General features: G+C 44.6%; 1 long non-coding RNA gene across 4 annotated transcripts in view; it reads left to right on the plus strand.

Annotated features, from left to right (window-relative positions):
• Positions 1-27,448, plus strand: part of LOC146862441 (uncharacterized) — a 390,897-nt gene that overhangs the window by 256,141 nt on the left and 107,308 nt on the right. The window lies entirely within an intron of this gene.

Consider the following 27,448-nt stretch of genomic DNA (forward strand, 5'->3'; position numbering starts at 1 on the left):
CCTATCGAGTTCCCAGTACAATTCATTTCTAGTGCAGAAAGGGCTTGTTTAAGATTTTTCTGGGGTTAACACAGAGCCAGAAGGGCTTCTAAATGGTTAATACTCCCTAGATTAAGGGGTGGGTGGGGCTTACCTTCTTTAATGCTATATCACTGAGCCACACTTTTACAGCAAATGGGACCATTAATATCTGGGGGTAAGGAAATGGTGCCTGAATTTACTAGACCTACAATTTTTGAAATGTTACTTGGGGAGGACGCATGCAATTGTCTAGTCAGAAAAGTTTAACCAAGTTATTATAAGAAAACTAAATTCAAAGCTATACAATCAGTGTATTCTGTTTGGAAAAAGGTTCGACGACAGTCTGGCATACCTAATATTAACACGCATACCCCCCTTCTGTCATACGGTTTATTGCCCTCAATCTTTCTGGATTCAATCATCTTTAGTCGGGCTAATCTAGGAATTAATGTACTGGTCGATCTCTTCTCTGAGGGTCAATTTGCTTCTTTCTCTGACCTCCAAGACAAATACGGGCTCCCTACTAGGCATTTCTTTAAGTTCCTACAAATCAGGAGCTATCTGCTGAAGGTAGCAACCTTAGGAGCTGTTAAGTTGGAGAAAATCCCTCTTGTAGGGCTTATAGAGAAAAGATCTAGGATTGGGTCAATCTATCAAACACTTATCTCTGACCTGCCTGATGATTTGATTATCCAAAATGACAAGTGGGACAGGAAATTTGGACAAGAAGGTACTGATCTGGCAATTTCTCTGGAGCTAGCTAACCAGACCTTAATAACTGGTAGTCTCAGGGCCCAACACTACATGTCAATATTTGACCTATATTATACTCCCGGAAAATTCTCCAAATGATCTAGCAATCGGGGGAATCTGTGTAGCAGATGTGGTACCCTTGCTGCTGACATGATCCACATGTTCTATTCCTGCTCCAAACTGGCCCAATATATTCAAGATGTTGAATCTTTTCTTGTCCAGATTACCGGTAAACCTCTGACTATAACACCCACTTTAGTGATCATGGGGGTCGATCAGATGCAAAATTTGGCAGTGCGGAGTAAAGCTGAAGAAGACTTTTTGCTTATTGCTCGGTCTGTTTTCAGAGTGGGTATTACTTCTCAATGGATTTGCCCTGACCCACTCACATTTATAAACTGGAGGGCCCGATTACTGGCCATATATAATATGGAATCAGCAGTTTATAGATTAAAAGGACGAAGAAGACGCGAGATCGGCCAGAAAATCTGGGCCCCTTTTATGGATAGGATAGGATGAATTTGTTTTCATATGTTTTTATTTCTTTTTTGGGCTATGCTCTGTCAATATTTGCCGTTAACTGTCAATTATGATCTGCCATATCTTTTGTATGCAAGAAAAATAAATAAAATAAAAAAGTAAAAATATTATTGTTTATAATATCAATATTTATATTAGTGTGATGCAGGTTGTGGGCTGATAGGGGAGTAGGGTGGGAAGTAATTTAATTTTAATAATTTTTAAAATGTCTTTATAAAATATTTATTTAGTGTTGTGTTATAGTGTTAATTGTGTGAATTAATTTATTAATAATTATAAATTGCTTGTTAATTGTCATTGATTGAGTAATTAATTGTTAATTAATTATGTTAATTGTGTCACCTTTTACGACATTGGGGGTGTCATTTATGGGAAATATGGTGTGAGGTAACTAATTTTTAATCCATTAATAGTTTGTTAATTAATGCTAATTAATTTGCTGGAGTGGGAATAGTAAATTATTCCCCTCTGCTATCCAACACTTTCCCTGCTGTTGCACTTGCTGGAGTGGGAATAGTAAATTATTCCCCTACGCTGTCCAGCACTTTCCCTACTGTTACACTTGCTGGAGTGGGAATAGTCATTCTTACCCCTCTGCTATCCAACACTTTCCCTACTGTTGCACTCTCTGGACGCTATCCAACAATTTCCCTACTGTTGCACTCCCTGGAGTTAGAATAGTAAATTATTCCATCACTTTCCCTACTGTTGCACTTGCTGGAGTGGGAATAGTAAATTATTCCCCTCCGCTATCCAGCACTTTCCCTACTGTTCCACTTGCTGGAGTGGGAATAGTCATTTTTACCCCTCTGCTATCCAACACTTTCCCTACTGTTGCACTCACTGGAGTGGGAATATTATTTTTTACCCCTACGCCATCCAAAACTTTCCCTACTGTTGCACTCACTGGAGTGGGAATAGTAATTTTCACCCGTGCGCTATCCAACACTTTCCCTACTGTTGTACTCACTGGAGTGGGAATAGTAATTTTTACCCCTACGCTATCCAACACTTTCCCTACTGTTGCGCTCGCTGGAGTGGGAATAGTACTTTTTTTACCCTTCGCTATCCAACACTTTCCCTACTGTTGCACTCACTGGAGGGGGAATAGTAATTTTTACCCCTACGCTATCCAACACTTTCCCTACTGTTGCACTCTCCCGAGTGGGAATAGTCATTTTTACCCCTACACTATCCAACACTTTCCCTACTGTTGCACTCTCTGGAGTGGGAATAGTAATTGTTACCCGTCCACTATTCAACATTTTCTATGCTGTTTCAGTTAATGTAGTTTAAACTGTATTTTAAAAAGAATAAAATGATTTTAATATTTTAATTTATTATATATATATTTCATTTTTATGTTATTGGTGTATGTGTATGTATAAGTATTACATTTTTTTAATATGTGTCTCTAACAATTTGAATGTATTAAAATAATTTTGTATCACTATTATTACGTAAATGTATATATTATATTATATATATATATGTTTTTTACATTATATGTATTACTTATAATTTTAAACATTTTCTAATAATTCTAAATATGTTTTTTAATTATATGTATTATTTACTTTATTTTACCTTTTTTATTAAACATTTTTTTAAAAACAATATTTTTAACACCTATATTTTTTTTTTTTTTTTTTTTTACTTGGTAAAAAGTGGTTGGATATTTATTTATTTATTTATTTATTTATTTATTTTTTTAAACCGTTTATTACAAAGTTCAAAGAATATACAAAGATGGGCCTACAACCTTCAGGCCGGCCGCTAGCAAACAAGAGGAGCATAAGATACACACAGTAGAACGCAGGCTGCGGCAAAGGGAAACGTACAGGAGTTAGCCGCGTTGATGGCCACACCATCCGGACCCCACATGACGGTTTCTTTTAAACATAAATAACAACAAACAAAATCAAACCACAAGGCAACCCACGATCGAAAACATCAGCATGTGCTCCCCTAGAAGGGGGACCCTACCAATCCATAGGAGTATCAAGGGGGGGGAGAAGGTCAGAACAGGGACTGGGTGGACTCAGTGCCCTGTACCGGAGAGCTAAACCGGCTAAGGGGACGGGGCAGGCGATGGATCGGGCAATAACGGTGGGGCACAGATTCCCCCACGGTAGGCGTTCCAGGGGCCCCATACTTTCACCCATGTCCCAGGCTTACCTCTCGCTACATACACCACCTTTTCCCGAAACATGCACCAGTCCATATTTTCCTTCCAGGCCGAAACAGTCGGGGGCCTCTGGGAACCCCACAGTTGAGCAATATCGCGCTTGGCCACCATATATCCCAGAGTCACCCACCACGTCTGTGGCGCCGAATAGTCGGTTGGTTCCCACACGTTCAACAGGCATCTCCTCGCTTCGGGCAGCAGCGGCACACGCGTAACCACCCGCAGGACCTCATGCACACCACGCCAGAATCGCTCCACCTCTGGGCATTCCCACAAAATATGAAGAAAGGTCCCCAAAGAACCACACCCACGCTTACACAACCCGTCCACAGCATAGCCCATACGCAATAGCCTTGGCCCCGTTATGTAGACCCTATGGAGTATCTTGAGCTGGACGAAGCGAAGGCGGGCCGGTATGGCCACCTCTTTCGGGGAGGCCACCGCAGAGACCCAGTCCTCGTCGTCCAGCTCCAATCCATCAGCAACCCAAGCCTCGCGAAGATCAAGCAGCAATCCCGCGCGGTCATTGATCAGTTTTTTATAGATTAACGAGATCGTGCTTTCCGGTACATGTCCATCCAGCACTCTATCTTCCAGAGGGGAGTACTCCGGGATGGAGGCGACGTCCGGGAAGGCGGAACATAGTGCATGACGGATCTGCATATACCGAAAGTACTCCCTGTCTTGCAACTGGAATTCCGTCTGCAGCATCCCGAATGTTTTGAATCCCCCCCTCGTCCAGAGATCCCCCACCCTGCTGATGCCTATCATGTCCCACTTCTCGAAGCCCTTCGAGGTCCACAGGGAGTCCAACTGCTCAGATGCGTACAGTGGTGACGCCCGGGTCAAACGATCCTTCCACCCCATCGCTACATTAGCCGCGTGCCACACTCGTACCATGACACGCGTGGGGCCCGTCAGACGTGCGTCGAGCGAGCTGGAGTAGAGCGCTCGATTATAGTCACCACCCGGCAGTAGCATCTTATCCATTTCAAAGGCCGGGTTTAGGGCGGGCCCGTATAGGCCGTGATTAATCGCAGCCAGCTGGGAGGCCCAATAATACCGTTTAATATCCGGGAGGGCAATCCCCCCGTCATACCACGGGAGCGTCAGCTTCGCCAGGGCGATACGCGGTCTCCCGTCCCAGAACAGGCGGCGTTGCAAACTCTCCACCTCGCGGAAGTAGCGCGCCGGGACGAGGTCCATTGTATTCTGCAGAGCGTAGAGGAAACGCGGCAGCGACATCATCTTAAACAATGCCGCCCGGCCGAGCGGGGAGAGCGGCAAACGCCGCCAACGCGCGACATCCTCCTTCAGGCGCTGGAGGGGGGGCAGCAGGTTTCGATCATACCGGGCCTCCGCGTCTAGGGTGATGAAGATACCCAGGTACCTAAATCCCTGCGGGGCGATCTCGATAGGACAGCCCCGCGGAAGGATAGGAGCCTCCCCAGAGAGAACATACACGCACGATTTAGCCCAGTTGATGACAAGGCCGGAGTTACGACCAAATGATTGCAATACATCAACCAGTACTATCAGTGATTTACGTGGGGAAGCCAGGTACAGGAGAATATCGTCAGCATATAGAGACACGCGGTCCTCATACTCCTGGGTCCAGCGGAGACCACGAATAGAAGGTTCCCACCGCAGCCACTCCGCCAGGGGCTCCAAGGCAAGCGCAAAAAGGAGCGGCGATAACGGGCAGCCCTGCCGCGTGCCCCTGCCCAACTCAAACGGAGCCGACACTCTACCGTTCACAACCACCTGCGCCAGTGGGCCAGAGTACAACAATTTAACCCAGCTGATAAACCCTGGGCCAAACCCAAATTTCGCGAGCGTCGCCCAAATATATGGCCATTCAAGTGTGTCAAACGCCATAGTGGCGTCCAAGGATGCCAAGATGGCCGGCTCCCGGATGAACGGGACACGTGCGAGCACCCCATGCAAACGCCGCAGGTTAAGCGCTGTGTTACGATGGGGAATAAAGCCGGACTGGTCCTGGTGGACCAAGTCACACACCACGCCGACCAGCCGATTGGCCAAAACCTTGGCGAGAATTTTGGGCTCCGCATTCAATAACGAAATGGGTCGATAGGATGTGACCCGGTCCCGTGGCCTCCCCTCCTTGTGGATAACCACGATGGTAGCCAGACGCTGGTCTAGCGGGAGGGAACCCACCGAGTGGGCCGCAAGGAACATAGCACGGAGATGCGGCGCCAGCGTATCCGGTCGCAACTTATACAACTCGATGGGAAGACCATTAGGACCCATGGCCTTGCCGGAAGCGACCGAGCGTATGGCGAGGGCAATTTCTTCGGAGGTTGGAGCGGCGTCCAACAACACTCTGTCCTCCTCCGAAAGGGAAGGCAGCGCGATATCTCTGAGCAGGGCATGGGAATCCTCTTCAGAGCGGGAAGACACTGGGGAATACACCCCACGGAAATAGTCCGCGAAGCTGGAGACAATTTCCTCCGGTTCAGTGACACACACACCATTCGTTTTCTCAATCAACGGGACAACTCGACTCGCTCTCTCTTTCTTATCCAGCCACGCAATCAATTTACCAGCCTTATCACCCACATCATACAGTCTCCCCTGTTGCTCTCTACTGAGGCCCCTGGCCGCCTCCGTGACAAGGGCCTTATAGGCCGCTTGCTTGAGTTGGAGAACATGTAATTTATCATCCGTCACCCCACATTCTAGATCACCCTCCAACTCGGTTATCTCAGCTTCAACACGGGTCACCTCCTCCCGCTCGCGCCTCCGGGAGTGGGAAATAAGGGACAGGGCCTCTCCTCGGAGTACTGTCTTGAACGCCTCCCACAGTGAGACCGCCGATGGCACAGACCCCACATTCTCGTCAAAATAGCGCGTAAGGGATTTAATCAGCTCTGCGCGAATGGTGGGGTCACGCAGGTACCAGGGATTGATCGGGGCCACTCTACCCTCTCCCCTCGGCAAAATATCAAAGTGCAGCAAGAGCGGGGAGTGGTCCGAAATACCCCGTGCCAAATGGCGCACTTCTCCCACCCTCCCCACATAAGCCGCTGGGACCAGGACATAATCTAGCCGTGAGAGACTACCATGAGCCCCTGAATGGAAGGTGTACTGTAGCTGCGTGGGATGTTTTAAACGCCAACAATCCACCAGCCCCAGGGTATCCAAGAGGCCAGATAACCACGCTTGGGCCCGGGGGAGATCCCTAGGGGGGTGACGATCCACAGTTCCGGAAACTACAGCATTAAAATCCCCCCCCACCACTAGAATCCCCTCCGGAAGGCCAAGGAGGAGGCGCCCCAGGTCCGCAAAGGTGGTCGTCTGCAGCCCCGGTGGGACATATACTGAAACAAAAACAACCACTCTGCCCTCCAGTCTGCCCACCAAAACCGTGTAACGTCCCCTATCGTCATGGCACACCTCATCAATCTCCAACGGGAGCGAGTTTCTAACCATAATGCCCACACCCCTTGAACCAGACGTGAAGCCCGAATGGGCCACAAGGCGGTAGCCCCGTCGATTCATAGCACAAAAGGAGTTGCCAATGAGGTGCGTCTCCTGCAGAAAAACTATATCGGGCGAAGTTCGCTTCAAGAACTGCAGGACCACACCTCGTTTTATCCTGTCCCCCAGTCCATTAACATTCCAGGACAACAAACTCAGTCCCCTACCCCCCATCATAAACAGAAGTCATCACTCGTCCCCCAGAGAGCACTGTAGAGATAACACAATGATACGTTTGCCTTGTGGTGTAAACGAACAACACCCCACCCCAACCCACCCACTCCAACAAAACTCCCCCCTCCCTGCACCCCTGCATGAGCCCGGACAGCCCCCCCAACTTGCAGTGTGCCTGTCGCCCCTATAGAAAGAAACTAGCTAGACCCCCTAGAGGAGGAAAGAGTACCCCTTCTAGACTCCACACAACCTCCATGGGAGGGGAATGTACAAAGACAGACACTTGATCGAAAGTAGCATCGTATTCGTCCAGAGTGAGGCCCAATATTGACCCCTCAGTCCCGATCCAGTGGGCCGTCTCCTCCCGCCGCCCCCCCCCGCCATCTCGATCACGATCCCCAGACAGAGTGTCCAGCCAGTCCCCGGCCGCTTCAGGACGATCAAAAAAGTGCGTGCGACCATCCACCTCCACTCGCAGCTTGGCCGGGAAGAGCATGGCGTACTTTAAGTTCAGGTCCCGGAGTCGGCGTTTAACGCCCAGGAAGCTCAGTCTTTGCTTCTGGACCGCTTGGGTGAAATCAGGGTAAAAGTTCACCTCCATATTTTCCAGCTTAACCGGCCCATGTAGTCTGGAAGCTTGCAGGATAGCGTCTCTGTCCCGAAAGTTAAAAATCCGGGCAATGAGAGGTCGCGGAGGGGCTCCGACCTTCGGCCTTCCCCCGGGAACCCTGTGGGCCCTCTCCACAGCAAAAAATTTACTCAGTCCCCGAGGCTGGAGATGGGTAGCGATCAGGTCCTCCACAAATAGATCCGCTGCCGCTTCCTCCCGTCCCTCGGGTACTCCGATGATGCGGATGTTATTCCTCCGGGCCCGACTCTCGGAATCCTCGAGGCGCCGATCCATAAGTGTGCTCGCCTGACTTAGCCGGCGTACCTCCAGTTGTAGTGCCGCCACCTCAGTCGTAAGGCCCGATGCGGTGTGGGCCAAAGAATCAACTCGATCGTTGGTCTTGGAAAGATCGGCCCTCACCAGGCCAACATCCACAAGGACCGCGCCGATCTTCTGTGCCAGGGTTCATCTCGGAAATGGCGCCCATGACGTCGTGGAGAGTCAGATCCGTGGGCAAGTCCGGGGCATCAGAAGGGCCGGATGGACTTGGTCTTTGACCGATCCCCATCTTGTTTCGTGGCCATCGCCGCTGGTCCCACAATCGCACCAGCAACGCCGTAGAGGGCAGGCAATCAGGGCCACGAGCTCCGGGGGGGCCACCCCAGATCGGCGGGGTGGGCTACAGCAGGCAGGCAGGCAGGGTCCCCCAGCGAGGCCACACCAACACAAAAGGCTCCGCGATCTCACTTGCAGAGACGGCGAGAAAGCGAAAGCGAAAGTGCGGGGTACGCGACTCGCCAGGCCCGGCCCGCCGTTGTTGTTCACTTTGCCACTGGGTCACCCCCCAACGCAAATCCGGGGTTCGGCGAGAAGAAGGCCGCAAACTTCAATCGGTGCTCACTCCGGCACCCGAGGTCCGATTCGAGAACGGAAAACGGGTTCCACCTCAGCTCAGGCTCACCAACACAGTCCCCTCAATCGAGGCAGGATGAATTCAGGATAAATGTAGGAGGTTGCGGAGGTCCTCGGGAGCCTCGCACCTACGCGGCCATCTTGGTTGCGCGCTAGGCTCCTCCCCCCGAACACCTATATTTTTAACTACGATATTTTTGTTTCAATATTTTTGTACTTACCATTATGTAGGACTTCGATATTCTGCACAACGATATTTTTGTGTCAATATTTTGGTACCTCAATATTTTTTAAGTTGATATTCTGTCAGTGATTCGCCACAAACAAATCATTTCAGACTCTAATCCTAATACGAAAGCACTCCAAACTATAAGTCAATTAAATGGGCAATAATAAGTAGTCCCATGCCAAAAGAAAAGTCAATGATCACAAAGTCTAAAAAAAAAGGCCCCAAATAAGGGGTGGGCGGAATTAGCGGAAGTGCCTTTCGCCAAATATCGCGAAACGGCACAAAATCTCCGCGATCAAGCGATATTTCGCGTGATTGCGGAGATTAGTGCTTCCAGTTGGGGTTTCATTTTTGTTACAGGAGCATCATGCCAGAATGATTCCTGCCCTGCATATTTACCTAAGAAGATGCCACCGTTTTGTGCAATACCTCTACTGGCTAATCAGTAAGTGCTAACTTTGCCACGGCGCCGACGGCCCTGGGGTCCCTCGAGTCAGCTGTCCATCATAGTGGGGGAAAGGGCGGGAAGACGTTGCCCACTGCTGGTGTGTGGGGCGGGGCTTCCATGCAGTTCACATGCCTCTTGTTTATAAAGGGCCAGAGACCGATCAGAGCAGCAAACGAGGAGACAGAACCTCCTGGTGTCAGGAACTACAAGGGGATTGCGCTCGAGAAAGTCATGGCTGCACAGAGCTCCACCAAAGATCACAGGTAATTTTTGATGGTAGATATGGGGAGAAAAGCACACCTGCCCAGCCTCGACCTAGCTCCCGAATGTTTTGTGCTGATTAATGCGTTACTGAATTTGAGCTTCAACTCGGGCCCCTGCTTTATTTATATCTGTAAGTGCTTCCTGTTGAGGTTTAATTTTTGTGACAGGAAAGGAAGGACTCAAGGCGACAATTTCCGTTCCCTCGCGGAAATTGCGACAATTCGACATTTTCGCGTTCCTCGCGGAACGCGAAAATGTCGAATTGTCGCAATTTCCGCGAGCGGAACGGAAATTGTCGCCCACCCCTACCCCTAATCCCATCAAAAACATGGATTTGATCCTGAACCCTGTATTTTCGATGTTCATAGGTAGCCAACCTATAAAGGTGAGCTATCCATTCTAGATGCCCGGGGACCAGTGCAGTACCAAAACGCCTTAAAATGCAGATTTTTGCCACCATAAAGGCCGTCGACGTTCTTCTACGCCAATGGAAAGTTGTGTTATCCAAATCAATAAAGTCATGTAACAGAGCCATTTTGTCTGATTTCTCAAAAGGGATAGAACTTGTCGAACTTAGAGTTAATATAACGCCAATATGCATCTCATGCAGCGCATGACCAAAGTATGTGGTACAAATCAAATGCTACGCTAGAGCACCTCCAACATGCCGCTTTGGGAACTAGATGAGCCTTGTACAATTTGAAAGGAGACCAATACCAATAAAGTCAAATTTTAAAATAAGCCAGCTTTAACCACGCTTGTCTGAGTGAGCGATCATGAAACTCTAAGATTTCCTTCCAGTCACTCTCTGAGTATTCTACTCCTAATTTCTCCTGCCAATAGGATTTAACCGTGAAACATTTATCACATGAGTATGAATTGTCAATAATTATTTTGTACATATTAGCACCCTAGTTCAAAATCAGTGAGGCTGTGGATGAATTGGATCTCGCCCTAGTTTACCTCTCAAGCAATGACGCACTTGCCAATACTTCCGAGACTGTGTCTAGGGATGGAAACGTTCCGATTTCAACTATTCAATGGAACGAAATGACAGAAAATAGCTGGTGACATCCTGACTATTAACAAGGGGAGCATTGTGGGGGAAAACATATATATCCATGTGTATGTATCACACAGATATGGTAATCAATTCCAAATCTCTTGTATACTATCGCAAAAACTTAACCCCTTCGCCGCGGCAGGAATTCCGCCGCGGCGCTGGGGGGGGTTTGGGGGCAGCGCGGTGGCGCTGTGCTCGTGACGGAACCGCTCTGTCACGAGCCACGGTTGAGCTGTGCTCATGACGGAGTGGTTCCGTCACGTCTCCGCCCACTGCGCTAATCACCCGCACAGGCGGGGAATTAGCGCCTCGTGGGCGGAGCGGCGGCCAACGGCCGCAGCATGACGGAACCACTCCGTCATGAGCACAGCGCAACCGTGGCTCATGACGGAGTGGTTCCGTCATGAGCAGGGAAGGGGTTAAGGAGCTATCTATTTCTATACCTGTACCAATTGCTCAGAGCTACAGCTCAGTGTTTCCCCCTCCTTTACAAATCTATTCGAGCCCTGGCACGAGGCCCTCCATTGCCCTCTCTGACACCTCCAACAGTTGTCAACACAAACCACACTCAGAAGCCTACTGTGTCTTATGTTAAGTTTAGCTCAACCTGTTTTCTGTTCCCATGTTTGCTTACACTGAAATATGTATATTTTTGCACCGTGTTCTTGTAGTTTGGTGCTTATGCAACAATTCTGTTTTCTATATGGTTACCCATATTCGGACTGTGTCCCCTGTGTGGTGGGACTGTGGCCCCTTTGGGGTATTGCGGGTGAAGTTGCATCTAATCGGTTTTTGATCTACAGCAATTCCCTCATTGTTCTAAAGTGACACATTCTTATGAACTGTACTATCCACTCTCTAGAGTCTATGCAAATTTCTCCAAGTGGCTCACATATTCCTTATAGACAGAGTGCAAAGTGGTACTGTTAAGACACGAGAATCATACAAGATACCTAACCCCAAAGGAGCCTTGACAATATTCCGCTCCCATGCCACCCAACATGTCTCATCAGTAGCAGGAACCAATAAATAAGCCATTTGCAATACATTTTGAGCCCTATAGTAAAGTCACATGTCAGGAAGCCATAAACCGCCTGATCTGGTATCCCATTCAATGTTGAATATTTAAGTTATGATTTCCTGCCTTTCCAGATAAACCTATGTATTCTCTAATTTATAACGAGAAGGATATGTGCAGGAATGACCAACGGCAACATGCCAAAAACAGTTAAATCTAGGTGGGGTCACCATCTTTATCATCTGTATACTTCCCCAAAGGAGACCTGCAAAGCGGACCATCTCACCAAAAATCCTGTTCCATTATAGTCATCAATGGCTGGGTATTATCATCTGCCATATTATACCTCCATTCATCAGCAGACCCAGATATTCCAAACCTGAGGCCTTCCAAGTGAAACCAAAATTGTCTTGAAAAGTTCTCTGATTCCTACATGTGAGTGACATTGCCTCACACTTGGACCAATTTATCTTGTACCCAGAGAAGATTCAAAAGCCTCAATTAGAGTCATTTGACTGGCTCACTCAAAATCATTAAGATGTCATCCACATATAATAAGATCTTGCAATCACCACCAGCCATTTCCACTCTATGAACAAGGAGAGACTGATGGATTGTTGCTGCCAATGGCTCAAATGCTGAAAGAAACAACAAAGGCGACAGCGGGCAGCCCTGATGCATGCCTTTCAAGATGTGGAAAGGCTTCAACAAATGACCCCCACAATCAATCTGCACTGAAGGGGTGGAGTATAACCACTGAAGTTTGGACAAAGAAATGGGACCTATCCCTGCCCTGCTTAAGGTGTGATAAATATAACTCCACTCAATCCGGTCAAAAGCCTTTTCGACTTACAAAGAAAGCAGCAGCTTATCACCTGGATCATATTGCACTTGCCATATTACATTTGACAGGAGACATGTGATTACGAGAAAAACATCCTGGTACAAAACCCACTTTAGAGGTATGAATCAAGCTAGGCAGAACAGTCTTGAGGTGAGTTGCAAGGATCTTCGCTAGTATCTTCATGTCTGCATTATTGAGTGAAATAGGACAATTTGTTGGACCTTTATTGGGCTTCAGGATTAGGCTGATGATTGCTCTATTAAACTCTGGTCAAATGACCCTCTAGCTTCTTAAAAAGCCCTTAAAGAAGTAGAACCATCAACTCTATGTTTACTTATAAAAATCAATCGAAAAACTGTAATCTCCTGGAGCTTAATTATTGGGCAATTGCCTAATAGCCTCTGCGATCTCCTCCGTCATGATCTCACCCTCCAGGAACTGTGTACCCTCCTCAAACAAGAAAGGCAAACAAAGATCCGGTAAAAAATCTTGTTCAGAGATGGAATCAAAACTATAAAGTGCAGCAAAAAAAGCATGCAAATGTTTCTGGGATCTCCACTGGGTGTGTGAGTAAACCATAAATATCACTATGAATAGCGGGAATAGCAGATTTTGCTTCTCGCAGAGGCAGTTGAGCTGCCAGAAGGCTGTCTGCCTCTTCACCTTGCTCATAATTAACCACGTCAGTCGGAGTAGGGTATATTCGGGTTGCATAGTGAAATGCGTATTAATATCATATTTTGCACGTTCTATCTGATGTAAGGAAACCACTGTGGGATGTTGCATATAAGTTTCTATAAGATCATGTAACACCCTCTCAAGTCTAGATTGTGTATCAATTCTTTCCCGCTTGCGGATCACTGAATCACGCATGATCATGCCTCTCAAGATGGCCTTCCCTGCTGTGCCCCCTTTGGGGTATTGCGGGTGAAGTTGCATCTAATCGGTTTTTGATCTACAGCAATTCCCTCATTGTTCTAAAGTGGCACATTCTTATGAACTGTACTATCCACTCTCTAGAGTCTATGCAAATTTCTCCAAGTGGCTCACATAACCCTTATAGTCAGAGTGCAAAGTGGTACTGCTAAGACACGAGAATCATACAAGATACCTAACCCCAAAGGAGCCTTGACAATATTCGGCTCCCATGCCACCCAACATGTCTCATCAGTAGCAAGAACCAATAAATAAGCCATTTGCAATACATTTTGAGCCAGATAGTAAAGTCACATGTGAGGAAGCCATAAACCGCCTGATATGGTATCCCATTCAACATTGAATATTTAAGTCATGATTTCCTGCCTTTCCAGATAAACCTATGTATTCTCTGATTTCTAACGAGAAGGATATGTGCAGGAATGACCAAGGGCAACATGCCAAAAACAGTTAAATCTAGGCGGTGTCACCATCTTGATCATCTGTATACTTCCCGAGAGGAGACCTGCAAAGTGGACCATCTCACCAAAAATCCTGTTCCATTATAGTCATCAATGGCTGGGTATTATCATCTGCCATCTTATACCTCTATTCATCAGCAGACCCAGATATTCCAAACCCGAGGCCTTCCAAGTGAAACCAAAATCGTCTTGAAAGGTTCTCTGATTCCTACATGTGAGTGACATTGCCTCACACTTGGACCAATTTATCTTGTACCCAGAGAAGATTCAAAAATCCTCAATTAGAGTCATTAGATTGGCTCACTCAAAATCATTAAGATGTCATCCACATATAATAAGATCTTGCAATCACCACCTCCCCGAACAAGGAGAGACAGATGGATTGTTGCTGCCAATGGCTCAAATGCTGAGAGAAACAACAAAGGCGACAGCGGGCAGCCCTGAGTCATGCCTTTCAAGATGTGGAAAGGCTTCAACAAATGACCCCCACAATCAATCTGCACTGAAGTGGTGGAGTATAACCACTGAAGTTTGGACAAAGAAATGGGACATATCCCTGCCCTGCTTAAGGTGTGATAAATATAACTCCACTCAATCCGGTCAAAAGCCTTTTCGGCTTCCAAAGAAAGCAGCAGCTTATCATCTGGATCAATTTGCACTTACCATATTACATTTGACAGGAGACATGTGATTACGAGAAAAATCCTGGTACAAAACCCACTTTAGAGGTATGAATCAAGCTAGGCAGAACATTCTTGAGGTGAGTTGCAAGGATCTTCGCTAGTATCTTCATGTCTGCATTATTGAGTGAAATAGGACAATTTGTAGGACCTTTATTGGGCTTCAGGATTAGGCTGATGATTGCTCTATTAAACTCTGGTCAAATGACCCTCTATCTTCTTAACCCTTTCACTGCTAGACCTTCCCCCCCCCCCCGTGCAAAGCCTTTTTTTGGCTATTTGGGGTAGTTCGTGCTTCGGCCCTTGTAACTTTTTGTCCACATAAGGTATCCACGCCAAATTTGCATGGTTTTCTTCCAACATCATGAGGATTTTCAAGGTACCCAGGCTTTGTGGATTCCCCTTGTGGGGACCCAATAATTAGACAAAATACAGCTACATTTGGGATTTTTGGGGGAAAATGGGGAAAAAGTACTGCAGAAGAAAGTGTCTGTTTTTTCTCCTGCAAATGGTATCAACAAAGGGTTTGTAGTGCTGAAATCACCATCTCCCAGGTTTTAGGGTCAGGCAGACATTTGTCAAAAAAACAACGTTTTCTACACAGTTTTTGGCATTTTACTGGGACACTGCCTATTTTGCTACTTTTTGTGCTTTCAAACTCTTTCCAGTTAATGATAGAAATGGGTATAGAAGCAATAATGGATCCAAGAAAGCTATACATTTCTGAAAAGTAGACAAAGTTCTGAATTCAGCAAGGGTTCATTTGTATAGATCCTTCAAGGTTTTTTTTTCTAGAAACTAACAGTTGAAAATAAGAAATATTGAAAATGAGTTCACATAAACAGCCAATTGTGCCAGCGTTTTCACATGCAACTTCTTCTAAGTGTGACATATTTTTGACAGCAATACCACTGTTACATACGCTGTACCCTTCTGGTTGTGGGGTTATATAGTACTAATAGGTTCCCAAATAACCCGAGGAGCCCAGAGCCAATAACTGAGCTGCGTCTAGCAATGGTTTTTCATTGTGTACCGGTATATAGAAAATCATTTGGTAAAATATAAAGAGTGAACAAAAGGTATCAAGGACACCTATGTATTTCCGAAATGGGCACAAAATATACATCTTTGTGTGCATCATTAAATACATGCACACAGCCGATTGCCATCTTCCAAACTTGTGCAAAGAGCCAATTCCCTTCTTACAGTACGCAGATGATATTGTGGTGTTGAGTCAAAGCCCTATCGGATTACAAAGAGCGATCAATAACTTAGTAACTTATTTGGACCAAGAAAATTTGGAACTAAATAAAGAGAAAACTGAGGTTGTACGCCTAGTGGACCCTAAAAAAACCCAAGTTCAAATGTTTTGTAAAGGGCACAATAGTAGTAGAGCAAGCGTCCTACAAATATCTCGGCTTAAAACTGGGGCGGGGTTCAACATATAAGGAACACAAAATGGACTTAAAAGCAAAAACGCAATTGTTACTCTTCGCATATAGATTACTGTATAAAACATTTGGCTGCCCGAACCATACCCATCTTTTAAAAGTTATGGCAGCACAAATTCTGCCCACATTGTCGTATGCCCTTGTCGTCTCGTGCGGTAAAGAGGCTAAACTGTTTAATGAACTCCAGACGAAGGTTTACAAGGCCGTTTTCAACCTACCAAAGTCTGCCTCCCCAGCTCAGGTTCAGTTGGAATGCGGCCTCCAGAATCAGAAATTCTTGGGCATGAGCGGCTTCGTGAAGTTATGCCGTAAGTTTCCCTCATCTGAGCCAGGGTCATTGAATAGTCTATGCTGGGAAGAAATTAAAAACCAGATGGATCAAGACATTCCAAATTCATGGGGAACTCATCTGAGAAAATCATTGGCAGAGCTTGACATACAAATGACATGGGACAGCATGGCGGGCCGGGCAAATTTCGGTAAATCGGTTAATAACGTAGCAAAGAAGAAGTCTTTCTTGGAAGATAAAATAGCAACTTCCAAACGTCGGCATGGGTGGACTGTGATTAATTCTTACACATCAATAAAGCCTCAGGCTTACTTAGTAACCCCTTTCTGTGCTGAGTTAAAAAAGAGCTTTATAGATTACCGGTTGTGCATGCACGATTCGAAAGACCGGCAACCATCCTGGAAAAGCAACCATCAAGTAGCACACTGTCGCCTATGAGGTTTTTGTAATGAAACACTAACTCACCTGCTATGTGCATGCCCTGCAGTCAAGGATTTGAGGAGACTGCTCTTAAAACCCATTTTTAATGAATTGAACATTCGCAATTGCAGGCAAGCCGTGATGCGTTGGTTGGAAGGGTCCTCTATGATCTTGGCCTGCCGGGGTGTAAATTATTTGGCAGTAAGGAAACTTTTACAGCACGCCGATTTAGAGGAAACTAAAAAAGCATGAATAAGGTCGGCATGGGTTTAGTTCAAGCGTGGCAGCACTTCAAAAGTCCATATAACAAGCGGACTAAAAGCCTAACCAATTATAGGTTAACTTGAATAATAGAAAATGTTGTAGTTTGTTTAAATTTTAATGTAAAGCTCTGCATCTTTTTTATAGGCACATTTATTTTATCAAATTCAGTTGCCTGAGTTCCTTGAAAAATCTGAATAATAGAACTTTTGTAGATTGTTTAAAATTCTTAGTTAACATCTTATGCGCATCATTAATGTTGTTCGGATTTTAAAAATCGCATAGCTCGCTGCCATTGAGTAGTATTTAGTTTGAGGTTTTTTTTACCAATCATGTATGGCGAAATATTTTGAATTGTAACAATTTTAAGTAATCATATACAATAAACTATTGACTGACTAGACTGGTTCAAACGATTCAAAGTGGAAGCAGCTGGTCAAGGCCTACATAATCAGGCAAGGCTCAAGGTGTTTGTCAATACTGGCAGCTAAGCTCAATTCCTGGATGGAAATCTTTCTGTGCCCTTGCTACCTGCCCATTCTCATGGGTAGGAAATGTCTTGGTAGACATGTTGAGAAGAGTCTTCTGATCATCTCAAGATTGTTGACGCTCTTGGACCGTTTAACGAGGCATTTCCATTGCTTAGATCTGAACCCTAAACAGGCATCTTAGGGCAAGGGCTCTGCTGAGCATGTGATACATGCCTACTTCCACTCGCCTTTGTGTTGAACCACATATTTTTATGAAAGATCAGGAGGGATCTTGTAAACACTGCTGGACCTGCACAAAGAAGGTCCAACTGTTGTGGCAGATGTACAAAGCCCCAAAGCAGTTTTTCCTTTATTTCCTTGCCTCCCCCTCTCATATTTTCCTTGAAGAGTTCCCCAATCCCAGGCTGATTTTACCATCATTTTTGTGTCGGCAATAGCGAGTGCAAATCTATGCAACATGCAAAATGTGTAAAAACCACTTACATTAGTTATTCGGAATTTTTCATCAATCATTACCTTAAGTGCAAAACCACAGCGAGCACCCTGCTCAAATGTTAATCATTGCCGTTCGATATTACACCAAATAATACTGTTCAAGTTTATATGATAATGTAGGTTAATTTTATTTTTTATTAGATTAAAAAAGATTCAAACTTAGTAACACATAATAATGAGTAAGTGGCCTTTTACATGTAGGTTTTGGGATCAATATAAAATAAATTGATATCCATTTTTCCATTGTACGGAGCAAGGTGGGAAGAAGCTTTCTACATATCTATATGATCCCATGAATTATTGATATTAATATTGGCTTGCTTCAATTAACCTTCATCAGTCAAACATTAAAAAAATGATTAGGTCGCTAAAAGGCATTACACAGTTTAAACCTCTTTTTGCTAACATACATCCATTAGGTGACGTTTACTATGAAGCATTTAAAAGAGCTATATATGTCAGCTGCCACAGCAGTGATACGTCATAATAGATTGCATACCTTCACAAAGATTCCACGGGTTGCCATTCGTGCTCTGCAGCAAGCTACAGTGCAATTTACCCAGGCATCACTGTTCGGTCATATGCATTATGATCAAGAGGTTCGCCTCTAAACGCGTCGAGTTTGTCAAAGCCTGATTTAGAATAAACTACCACTTGGCAACTAAGTTGAGTCCATGGCATGCTGTTTTTGAAGAAAGATACCAGCATTTGTACGTATATAAATATATATATATTATCTACTGGCGGTCGCCAGTAGATAGTTATAGTTAGGACCGAGTTTCCATAGGAAATCAGAAAATTCTATTTTGAATAACTTTGGCGCCGGTTGACGAATCCTCGCGAAATGTTCAAAACTAATGGAGCGCTCTGCTCAGCTCCTACCCTGAAAGTCTCGGGGTGATTCGTCAAGCGGGGGCTGAGAAAAAAGGGGGTCCCAAAACACGTATTTCCCATGCATTTTCCCATAGGACCTTTAGTCGAAGGTACATCCTGAACGGCTGAACAGAATTACTTGAAATTTGGCAAAGAGGTAGTCCTCAGGTCAGGCATGTGCCTTTTGCATATATGGTGTCAATCTGTTCAGTAGTTCCTGAGAAAATTGCAGTTAAAAGTACATAAATATCTATACCATAACGTGCGCGAGCGTAATTCTGATTGGTGGTTACATGTCAGTCAACATTCGAATCGGTCGAAATCAGGAAGTGTCGGCCGTCATTTTGTGTGTTTTGTGTGTGACAGTGAAAAAGAAAGGTGGAGAACGTGAAAAGGGGGCAGGGTAGAGAGTTCCTGACCCCCTAGCCTTTGTCAGGGGGTCCCTGAAAAAATCGCGGGGTGCACGGTGAAAAACCTTAAAAAAAAAAAAACATTTTAAACGAGCCATTCCATATTACAGGATACAGTCAATCTATAACTATATACATAGGTAGCTTATTGTAAAATAAATATATAAAAAATATAATAAAACATACATAACTTAGCATTTAAAAAACCTTACAAATTCACTTCAAAAACCATAGGTTTCACACATGTTATAGTTAGCTGGAAATTTCACTCGTAAAAAACCATTGAAACTCCCCCGTTATAGTTAGTTCAGATAACTATAACTCGCGCGACCGCCACTCTATCACAAGGATGATGTCATCAGTGATGTCATGAGTGATGCCACTGACCATTTCATGAGTGATGTAATATGTGACGTCATGAGCAGTGGATTGCAGGCGCGCGAGTTATAGTTATCTGAACTAACTATAACGGGGGAATTTCAATGGTTTTTTACGAGTGAAATGTCCAGCTAACTATAACATGTGTGAAACCTATGGTTTTTTAAGTGAATATATATATATATATATATATAAATATATATATGAAAAAGAGGTTTGCCTTTTGCGGGAAGCACTCGATTCAGATTCAATCGTACCAGGGACACCGCTGCAGCCACACACAAGACAGTTCATGCTGGACGCGTTTCGGGCCTTATGCCCTTCTTCTTTGCAGCTAACACAAAATTTGAGCAAACAAAACTGCCAGGTACATCCCTCAATTTATTGAAGATTAAGACACGCCCTTGTGGGCCGGCAGTTCACTCTCCGCCTGTTTGGTGCATCATGGGCCTGGTAGTCTGTCCTTCAAACTCCATGTGGCTCGCTTGTGAAAAAACAGGTAAGTTCGTTATACCAAAGGTGCAGCATGTTCTCCCAAAGTGCGTATCTGTTACTCAACATTGTCTGTCCCAATAAACAGACGCGGACCCGCACTATATGCGGTGGTGCTATCCCTCGACCTGGCGGGCCGATATAAATGAAAAAGAGGTTTGCCTTTTGCGGGAAGCACTCGATTCAGATTCAATCGTACCAGGGACACCGCTGCAGCCACACACAAGACAGTTCATGCTGGACACGTTTCGGGCCTTACGCCCTTCTTCTTTGCAGCTAACACAACATTTGAACAATTTCCAGGCCCATAGGAATGAATTGGAGATTGCATGAGCAATTTGCGAGTACCAGTTGGTACTCGCAAATTGCTCATGCAAATTCAAGGGTGCAAGGGTGTCAAAATGACATCCTATTGCACCCCTGAAATTGATCTGTGCACATATGTTGCACACACACATGCTCTAAGGGCATGTGTTTGCTCAACATGAAACTTTGAAAAATGCACAAAAGTGCATTTTTCAAAGTTTTTGCAAATTACCATGAAGTTCAACTTCATGGTAATTTGCTCCCCCTATTAGCGAAATCGCTAATTTTTTTACTTTAATGCATTGCATTTAAGGAATCTCAATTTGGGATTCCTTAAATACAATCGCAATTTAAGTAATCGCTATTTAGAGATTCCTTAAATTGCGATTTTTGCATTTGGGATGCATCCGGTCGCAAAGGGGCAGATTCTGAGAATCTGCCTGTTTGTGACCGTTTTTTCCTTTGATGCATGTGCCTGTTAATCTCCCAACTTAAAACGGCCACAGGGCGTGTTTACACAGTGGTGAAGGGAGGGGATGGGGCCTGAGGTGACGTGTGCAAACATGCCCTGTGGTGCGTTTTAAGGTGGTGAATTAATTCCCCTTCCATCCTGAGGGCCCCTGGGGGCCAACTAACCTACCTTGTTCTTCCAGTAAGCGCCACTGCGGTGCGTTGCAGAGAGGTGGTCAAGGCTATGCCCCTTTTTATACCTCTCTGCAATGCAGCTCTGTGGTGCTTACTGGAGGTACCTGGTGGGCTAGTTGGACCCCAGGGACCCTCAGGATTTAAGGGGACTCTATCCGCCAACTTAAAACAGCCACAGGGCGTTTGCACACATGTAACCTCAGGCCCCCCCTTCACCAGTGTGCAAACGCTCCCCGTGGCGCATTTTAAGAGGTATTTTTAATCCCCCTGCCCTATTATGTACTAGGGTCTTACAGAGGAGGTCATACTAATCACAGGAGTACCCCAACGCATAGTGTTCTCTAGTGTATGTATGTGTTTTCACTGTATTCTAAGTGTCTTTTAGAATAGCACTGGCTCTAGGCCTGGTTAGTCAGAGTCAGTTACCACCAGTACCCGTCTGAAAAAGTTGTGGGCACAGGAGGACTTTCTGCTCCTCTGTTGGTTCTTTCTGCACATTTCTTCTTTTTCCTGCACTTTTCTTCGTCTTTGTGGACTTCTGTTGCTTCTTTCGGCATTTCTCTCTTTTCATTCTGTGCGTTGTTTCTTCTTTCATCACATGTCCTACCTCTGTAGGCATAGTTAGAAACTAGCATTTAAAAAACCTTTGAAATTCACTGAAAAAACCATAGGTTTCAGGCACGTTATAGTTAGAAATTAGCATTTAAAAAAATCTTAGAAATTCACTGAAAAAACCATAGGTTTTAGGGAAAGTTATAGTTAGTTGGACATTTCACTCGTACAAAACCAGAGAAATTCCCCCGTTATAGTTAGTTCAGCTAACTATAACTCGCGCCCCCGCAATGCACTGCTGATGACATCACATATTACATCACTCTTGACATGGTCAGTGACATCACTGATGACATCACTGATGACATCTCAAATGACATCACTGATGTGTGAATGTTTTGCAGGTGAAATACGGTCACAAAATATTTGCCTTTCACCATTTTGTAACTACATTTTACCACCTACTTCAAGTAGGCGGTAACCCATTCGCAAACAGGAAGGGATCTTTAGGAGACCCCTTCCCCTTTGTAAATGTCTGCAAAAATGTTTTTTAGAGCAGGCAGTGGTCCCACAGGTCACAGCCTACTCCTAAAAAATGAAAAGAAAACTTTTTAGTTTTGTTTTTGAAGCGCATCCCATTTTCCATTAAGGAAAATGGGCTGCATTTTTGTTTTCTTCAAAAAAGCATTATTTTATTTAAACCCAAACACAGACATGGCTGTCTGTAAAGATTTGCTATTAGGGTGATCACAAACTTGAATCTATGTACATCTGGCCCAAAGTCCCCTATCCTGAGTTTGTTTAAGTAAAAATATATAAGGGGGCATAGTAGGGGTAGCCTGCTGGGCTAGCCCTTGTGGGGTACCAAAATAATATATATATATATATAGCGATCGCAGCATTATAAAAAAACAAAATGGCAACTGGCATTTTCTATTTAATGAATTTGATCGCCAGGCTGGGCCAAGACCTGGGGGTCATTACTATTAAATATGTGGGGAGAAGGGAATGAGTGGAGCTCCCCTTCCAGAGCCACTTGTAGGCCAGAGGACCCCATCCCTTGGGAACAAATATTATATACAGGGGACAGGGCATGTGGCCCCCTCCCAGAGCCACTAATTGACCCAGGGGACCCCATCCCCCAGCGCTGAATAATAAAAACAGTGGAGGGGATGTCCGACTCACTCCCAGCACTAGTGATTGGACCTAGAGGCCCCATCCCCTGGGACCAATTTGTAAACATGGGGGAAGGAAGGGTGCACAGCCCCCCTTGCCAAGCCTGTAAAGGCCCAAGGGACCCAACCGCGGAGTCCAACTCCGGAACACAGTAGTTTAACTGCTCGCAGGAGCATTCCCTTCCCACAGAAGAGTGGGAAGAGAAGGCATGTCTGCTCCCACCCAACGGATGGGAGCAGAATTTCATTTCCCAAATTGCACTCTTACAGGGCGACAGGCGCCCTGGGTCTTTTCCTTGAGGCCTCCAACATAGTGCTTTGTCGGTGACCTGGGTGGGCACTGGTGTACCCACATCAGAGCCCCAGAGAATGGGTTTAGCTGGGGGCCTTGGATGCCCAGAGAGGGCTCTCACATGCCCCATCCCTAAATAAAATAACATCCCCTGGGAATGGATTCCCTGGGGCCCGATTGGGCCATGCACCCCCCTCCACATAATAAAAGAATAGGGTCCCTCAAGATGGGGTCACCAGGGCCTATGAAGGCTCAAGGAGGAAGGTCACATGCCCCCTCCCCTTAATTAAAAATACAGCTCCAGGGAATGGGGTCCCCATGGCCTCCTATGACTTGTGGAGGGAGGCCAAGCGCCCCCTCTCCTCAATAAAAAATACGAACTCAGGGAATGTGGTCCTCGGGGCCTGCAAAGACTTGGGGAGAAGGGCCACGTACCCTCCTCTCCTCATGAAAAATTACATATGGATATCCCAAGTCTCCATCAGGACACCAAAAATACATATAACAAAATTAATAAAAATGAGCGCCAAGAGCCTCTCCTCTACTATTCGCTGCTCTTAGGTATAATATTTTTATATTTATATAGAATATTTTTATGCAGTAAGTCTCCTGAGTAATTAAAGCCATGACTCCAGGAAAGCTTACTATATTTTGTAAAGCTCTTCAGCTGGAGCGCAAGGTCCTATTCCGATTGCTTTTATTGCTCCATTTTGTGGGCTGAAAAATGTTTAAAAAAAGACTCGGTTGATGTCTTGTTTATTTATATTTCTAAAACTATATGTCTCTGAGCATTTCTTTTAACATTTTTCAGCCCACAAAATGCAATAATAAAAAATATGTCAAAAGAACAACTCACAGACATGTTTCTTATTAAAACTTTATTAAACCTTTTTATGCAACTACTTGCTATTAAACATTGCATTGTGTGAATTACTGAAATATACACCAGTTTAAAAGTGTTGGTGATTTTTGAAGAAAGATGATAATAGACTCACTTTTTGTCTTTTGTTGTTGTGACTTTTTGGCAACGTCAATAAGTATACCTGAGTGGAGCCAGGACATGTGAGACCAACCACATGATGCACATGCCAGAAGGGTTGACTGCTCACAAGGGGTTAGATGCAGGTCCTAGCCTAAGGCCACGCCCGGCTGTGTGTGGCACGGAGTTGGCTGCCATGTGGGTTCGACACAGGGAGAAGGCCATGCACAATGGGGGGGTGTCTGCCCATGAGGGGTTGGAAGCAGGGCTTTGCCACAGGCCGGGCTCTTTGGCCAACGCCACACTGGGCACGGATAAAAGGCTGTTTGTGGCATGAGTTGCTTGCCTGAGAGGGAGGGGGTTGGCTTTACGTATGGTAATAAAATATTACTTTAAGTTAAAACAAAAACTAGAAAAAAAACAAAGATTAAAGTGATGTTATGGTTAGGTGAAAATGTCAGTGACAATCTAATATTTTAAACTAAAAAAAACACTGAAATTCATCAGTTATAGTTATCTCAAGAAGCTATAACTCAAGCCCTAAATTCACTATAACTCAAGTCCTAGCCATGCATATCCAAATACCCCCCATATTACATCACTAATAACATGTTCTATAACATCATTGAGCACATCACTGCAAAATTTGAAATTGCATTATTGATGACTAGTCTGAGAATGTGAAAGAACTGAAATTTCAAGTATGGCAATCCTGGCAGGAGCAGTAATAGGATTCCCGGATATATTTAAATATCTAATTATATCCGAAAGAAGGTTGAGCACTCTGTGTTAGGAATTAGGTTACCTCCTAGTATTCTGTAACAGGACTTGTGTAGATTGATGGACCATTATCAAACTTGATTGTTGAAACCTTTATCTTCTCTGAACTCATAGTCTTATTTATGAGAAAGCTGCCCAAAAGGTAGCATTGATGGCACCATTTTCCTCTCATCTGAAAATAGTCCGCATAATGAAATGCAGATAGGCAGCTCGTATAAGGAATTGTAAGGAATTCACAGTACATGAAGGAAAGCTCTGGGTTGGGTTTTTGACTATTGATGCTATGTGATTTCTACAGAATTTAGTTTTTTTTCTATTCATTGTCGGGAGGTTATGTTTTTCATACCTGACCACAGAAATAACTGCCTAGCCCTATAAAATTCCTTTTCAGTATCAAGAAAAGAATGAGAAATGTTTGCATGTTTTCTATGCCCAAGTGATATCATGACTATATGGTATAGTTCATTGTATTCATTCCAGGCAAAAACATACTGCTTTGAAGAGACTATAATTATATAAAGAATTAGCAAAGCCTCTTGCAAAGATACTACCTAAGACATTAAGAAAGAAAGCAATCACGATAAAGAACAGTAAGTCTTGTCCTTTTTTTAGAATTATTTTTGACATTGGAATAGCCCCATTTCTTAGGAGTAATATTTTCATGAAGGAATTCATGCATATTTGTTTGCGCTTCAACTATCTTATCAAATGCAGCACCTTTTCAGACAGTACGCCACTAAGGGCTTGATATAATTCAACAATAGTTACGTCAGAAGCAATATTCAGTCTCCCAAACAGGCAGTGACACATGCCTCAAAGCCAATAAAATTAAATGAAGATTGTCCCCTATATAACTGAAGTTTGTGCAACCTCTACCTTACATCTTACTAGAGAACAGAGGAATGCTTATTACTGAAATCTCACATATACACTTTATAATCTTTAAAAAGACAAATATCCAGCTTTCCTGGATAAAGATTTGACTCATTAAAATTAGATTAGGCCATCTTCAATTTGTATCATTTACTCCCTTTCACTGCTACATTTTACATTTACGTACCCATAAGCAATCTAGTAACATGCCAGTTGTGGGGTACTTCATTCTGTGGGCTTTTGTATGGAACCATTGCAAATCCAAGGTGCATTGTTTCTTTGAAGTAGCAAGTCTAACTTCCTCTTTGACGTATTGTATAAAGCAGCTGGTTCAGGCTTCCAGAATAAATGTTTTCATCCCATCTTATCCAACACGGCATGGGTGCTGCCAAAATTAGGGTCAGGATATTCTGCTAGCTGAGGTTTCATTTATTTTAATAAGCTGAAGTCAGAGAGCAGTGTTCATTTAAAAGTAAATAAAGCAAGTATACCAAGTTGAGGAACTAATATAAGTCATGACAAAGAGGTATGGTCAGTAAAATTAAAAGGTTCTATACTGGTTTTTGAAAGAGAAATGAAACTGTGTCAGAAGCAAAGTTTTCTACACAAGACTGTGGCAGATTGAAGCATAGGAAGTAAGCTACTTATGAAACATATGCTGGTTATGCCCCTCATTCTTAAGATTCAATTTAAAAAACAGCAATTAATGAAGAGTTATGCCCCTAGAAGTAATCTATCCCAGGTCAGATCATCGAAGGATCCGCTCTCAAATGGATTAGTTCCTTCCTCATGGGAAGAACCCAAAGCATCATGCTACCATCTGTCACATCGATGACCAAGAAACTGTTATGCCGTGTCCCACAGAGATCATCCCTCAGCCCCACTCTTTTCAACATTGTCATGAAACTGCTTGCCATCATCATCCGATTACAAGACATCACCATCATCTACTATACCGATGACAGTCAACTCAACCTCTCCCTAACGGACACAAGAAACACCTGCAGAACCAGCTTCCTCAACTGCATGACCATGGTAGCAGACTGGATGCAATCCACTAGCCTGAAGCTCAGCTCTGACAATACAGAAGTACTAATATGTGGCAATAGCAGTCGGAGCTAGGACCAACAACCACAGACCACACAAGAAATCTAGGGATTATCCAAAATAACAAGCTCAACAAAATGGCACAAGTCAACACAGTGTGCACCTCCTGCTTCCACATCTTATGGATGCTGCGAAAGATCTTCAAATGGTTGCCTTTGAACACCATATGGACAATCACGCAAGCACTCATCACCAGCAAGCTGGACTACGGCAACACTCTCTATATCGGAATCTTCAAGCAACTCCTGCACGGACTCCAGACCATGCAGAAGGTAGCCGTAAGACTCATACTCGGCCTCCCACACTGCACCAACACCTCAGGAAGCTTCACTGTCTCCCCATTCACAAGCGCAACCGATTCAAATGTCTCATGTGCACATTCAAAGCCCTACACAACACAGGACCAGAATACCTGAACAACCTACCAGACACCTATACTATGCCTCACTCACACACACTCCCTGCATCCACAGAAGCAAAACTAGAGGTCACTCATTCTCCTACATTGTACCCAAGACATGGAATGACCTCCCTCAA

Source organism: Triturus cristatus, chromosome 2_2 (genome assembly GCF_964204655.1).
Source record: "Triturus cristatus chromosome 2_2, aTriCri1.1, whole genome shotgun sequence".
Taxonomy (NCBI): Eukaryota; Metazoa; Chordata; class Amphibia; order Caudata; family Salamandridae; genus Triturus; species Triturus cristatus.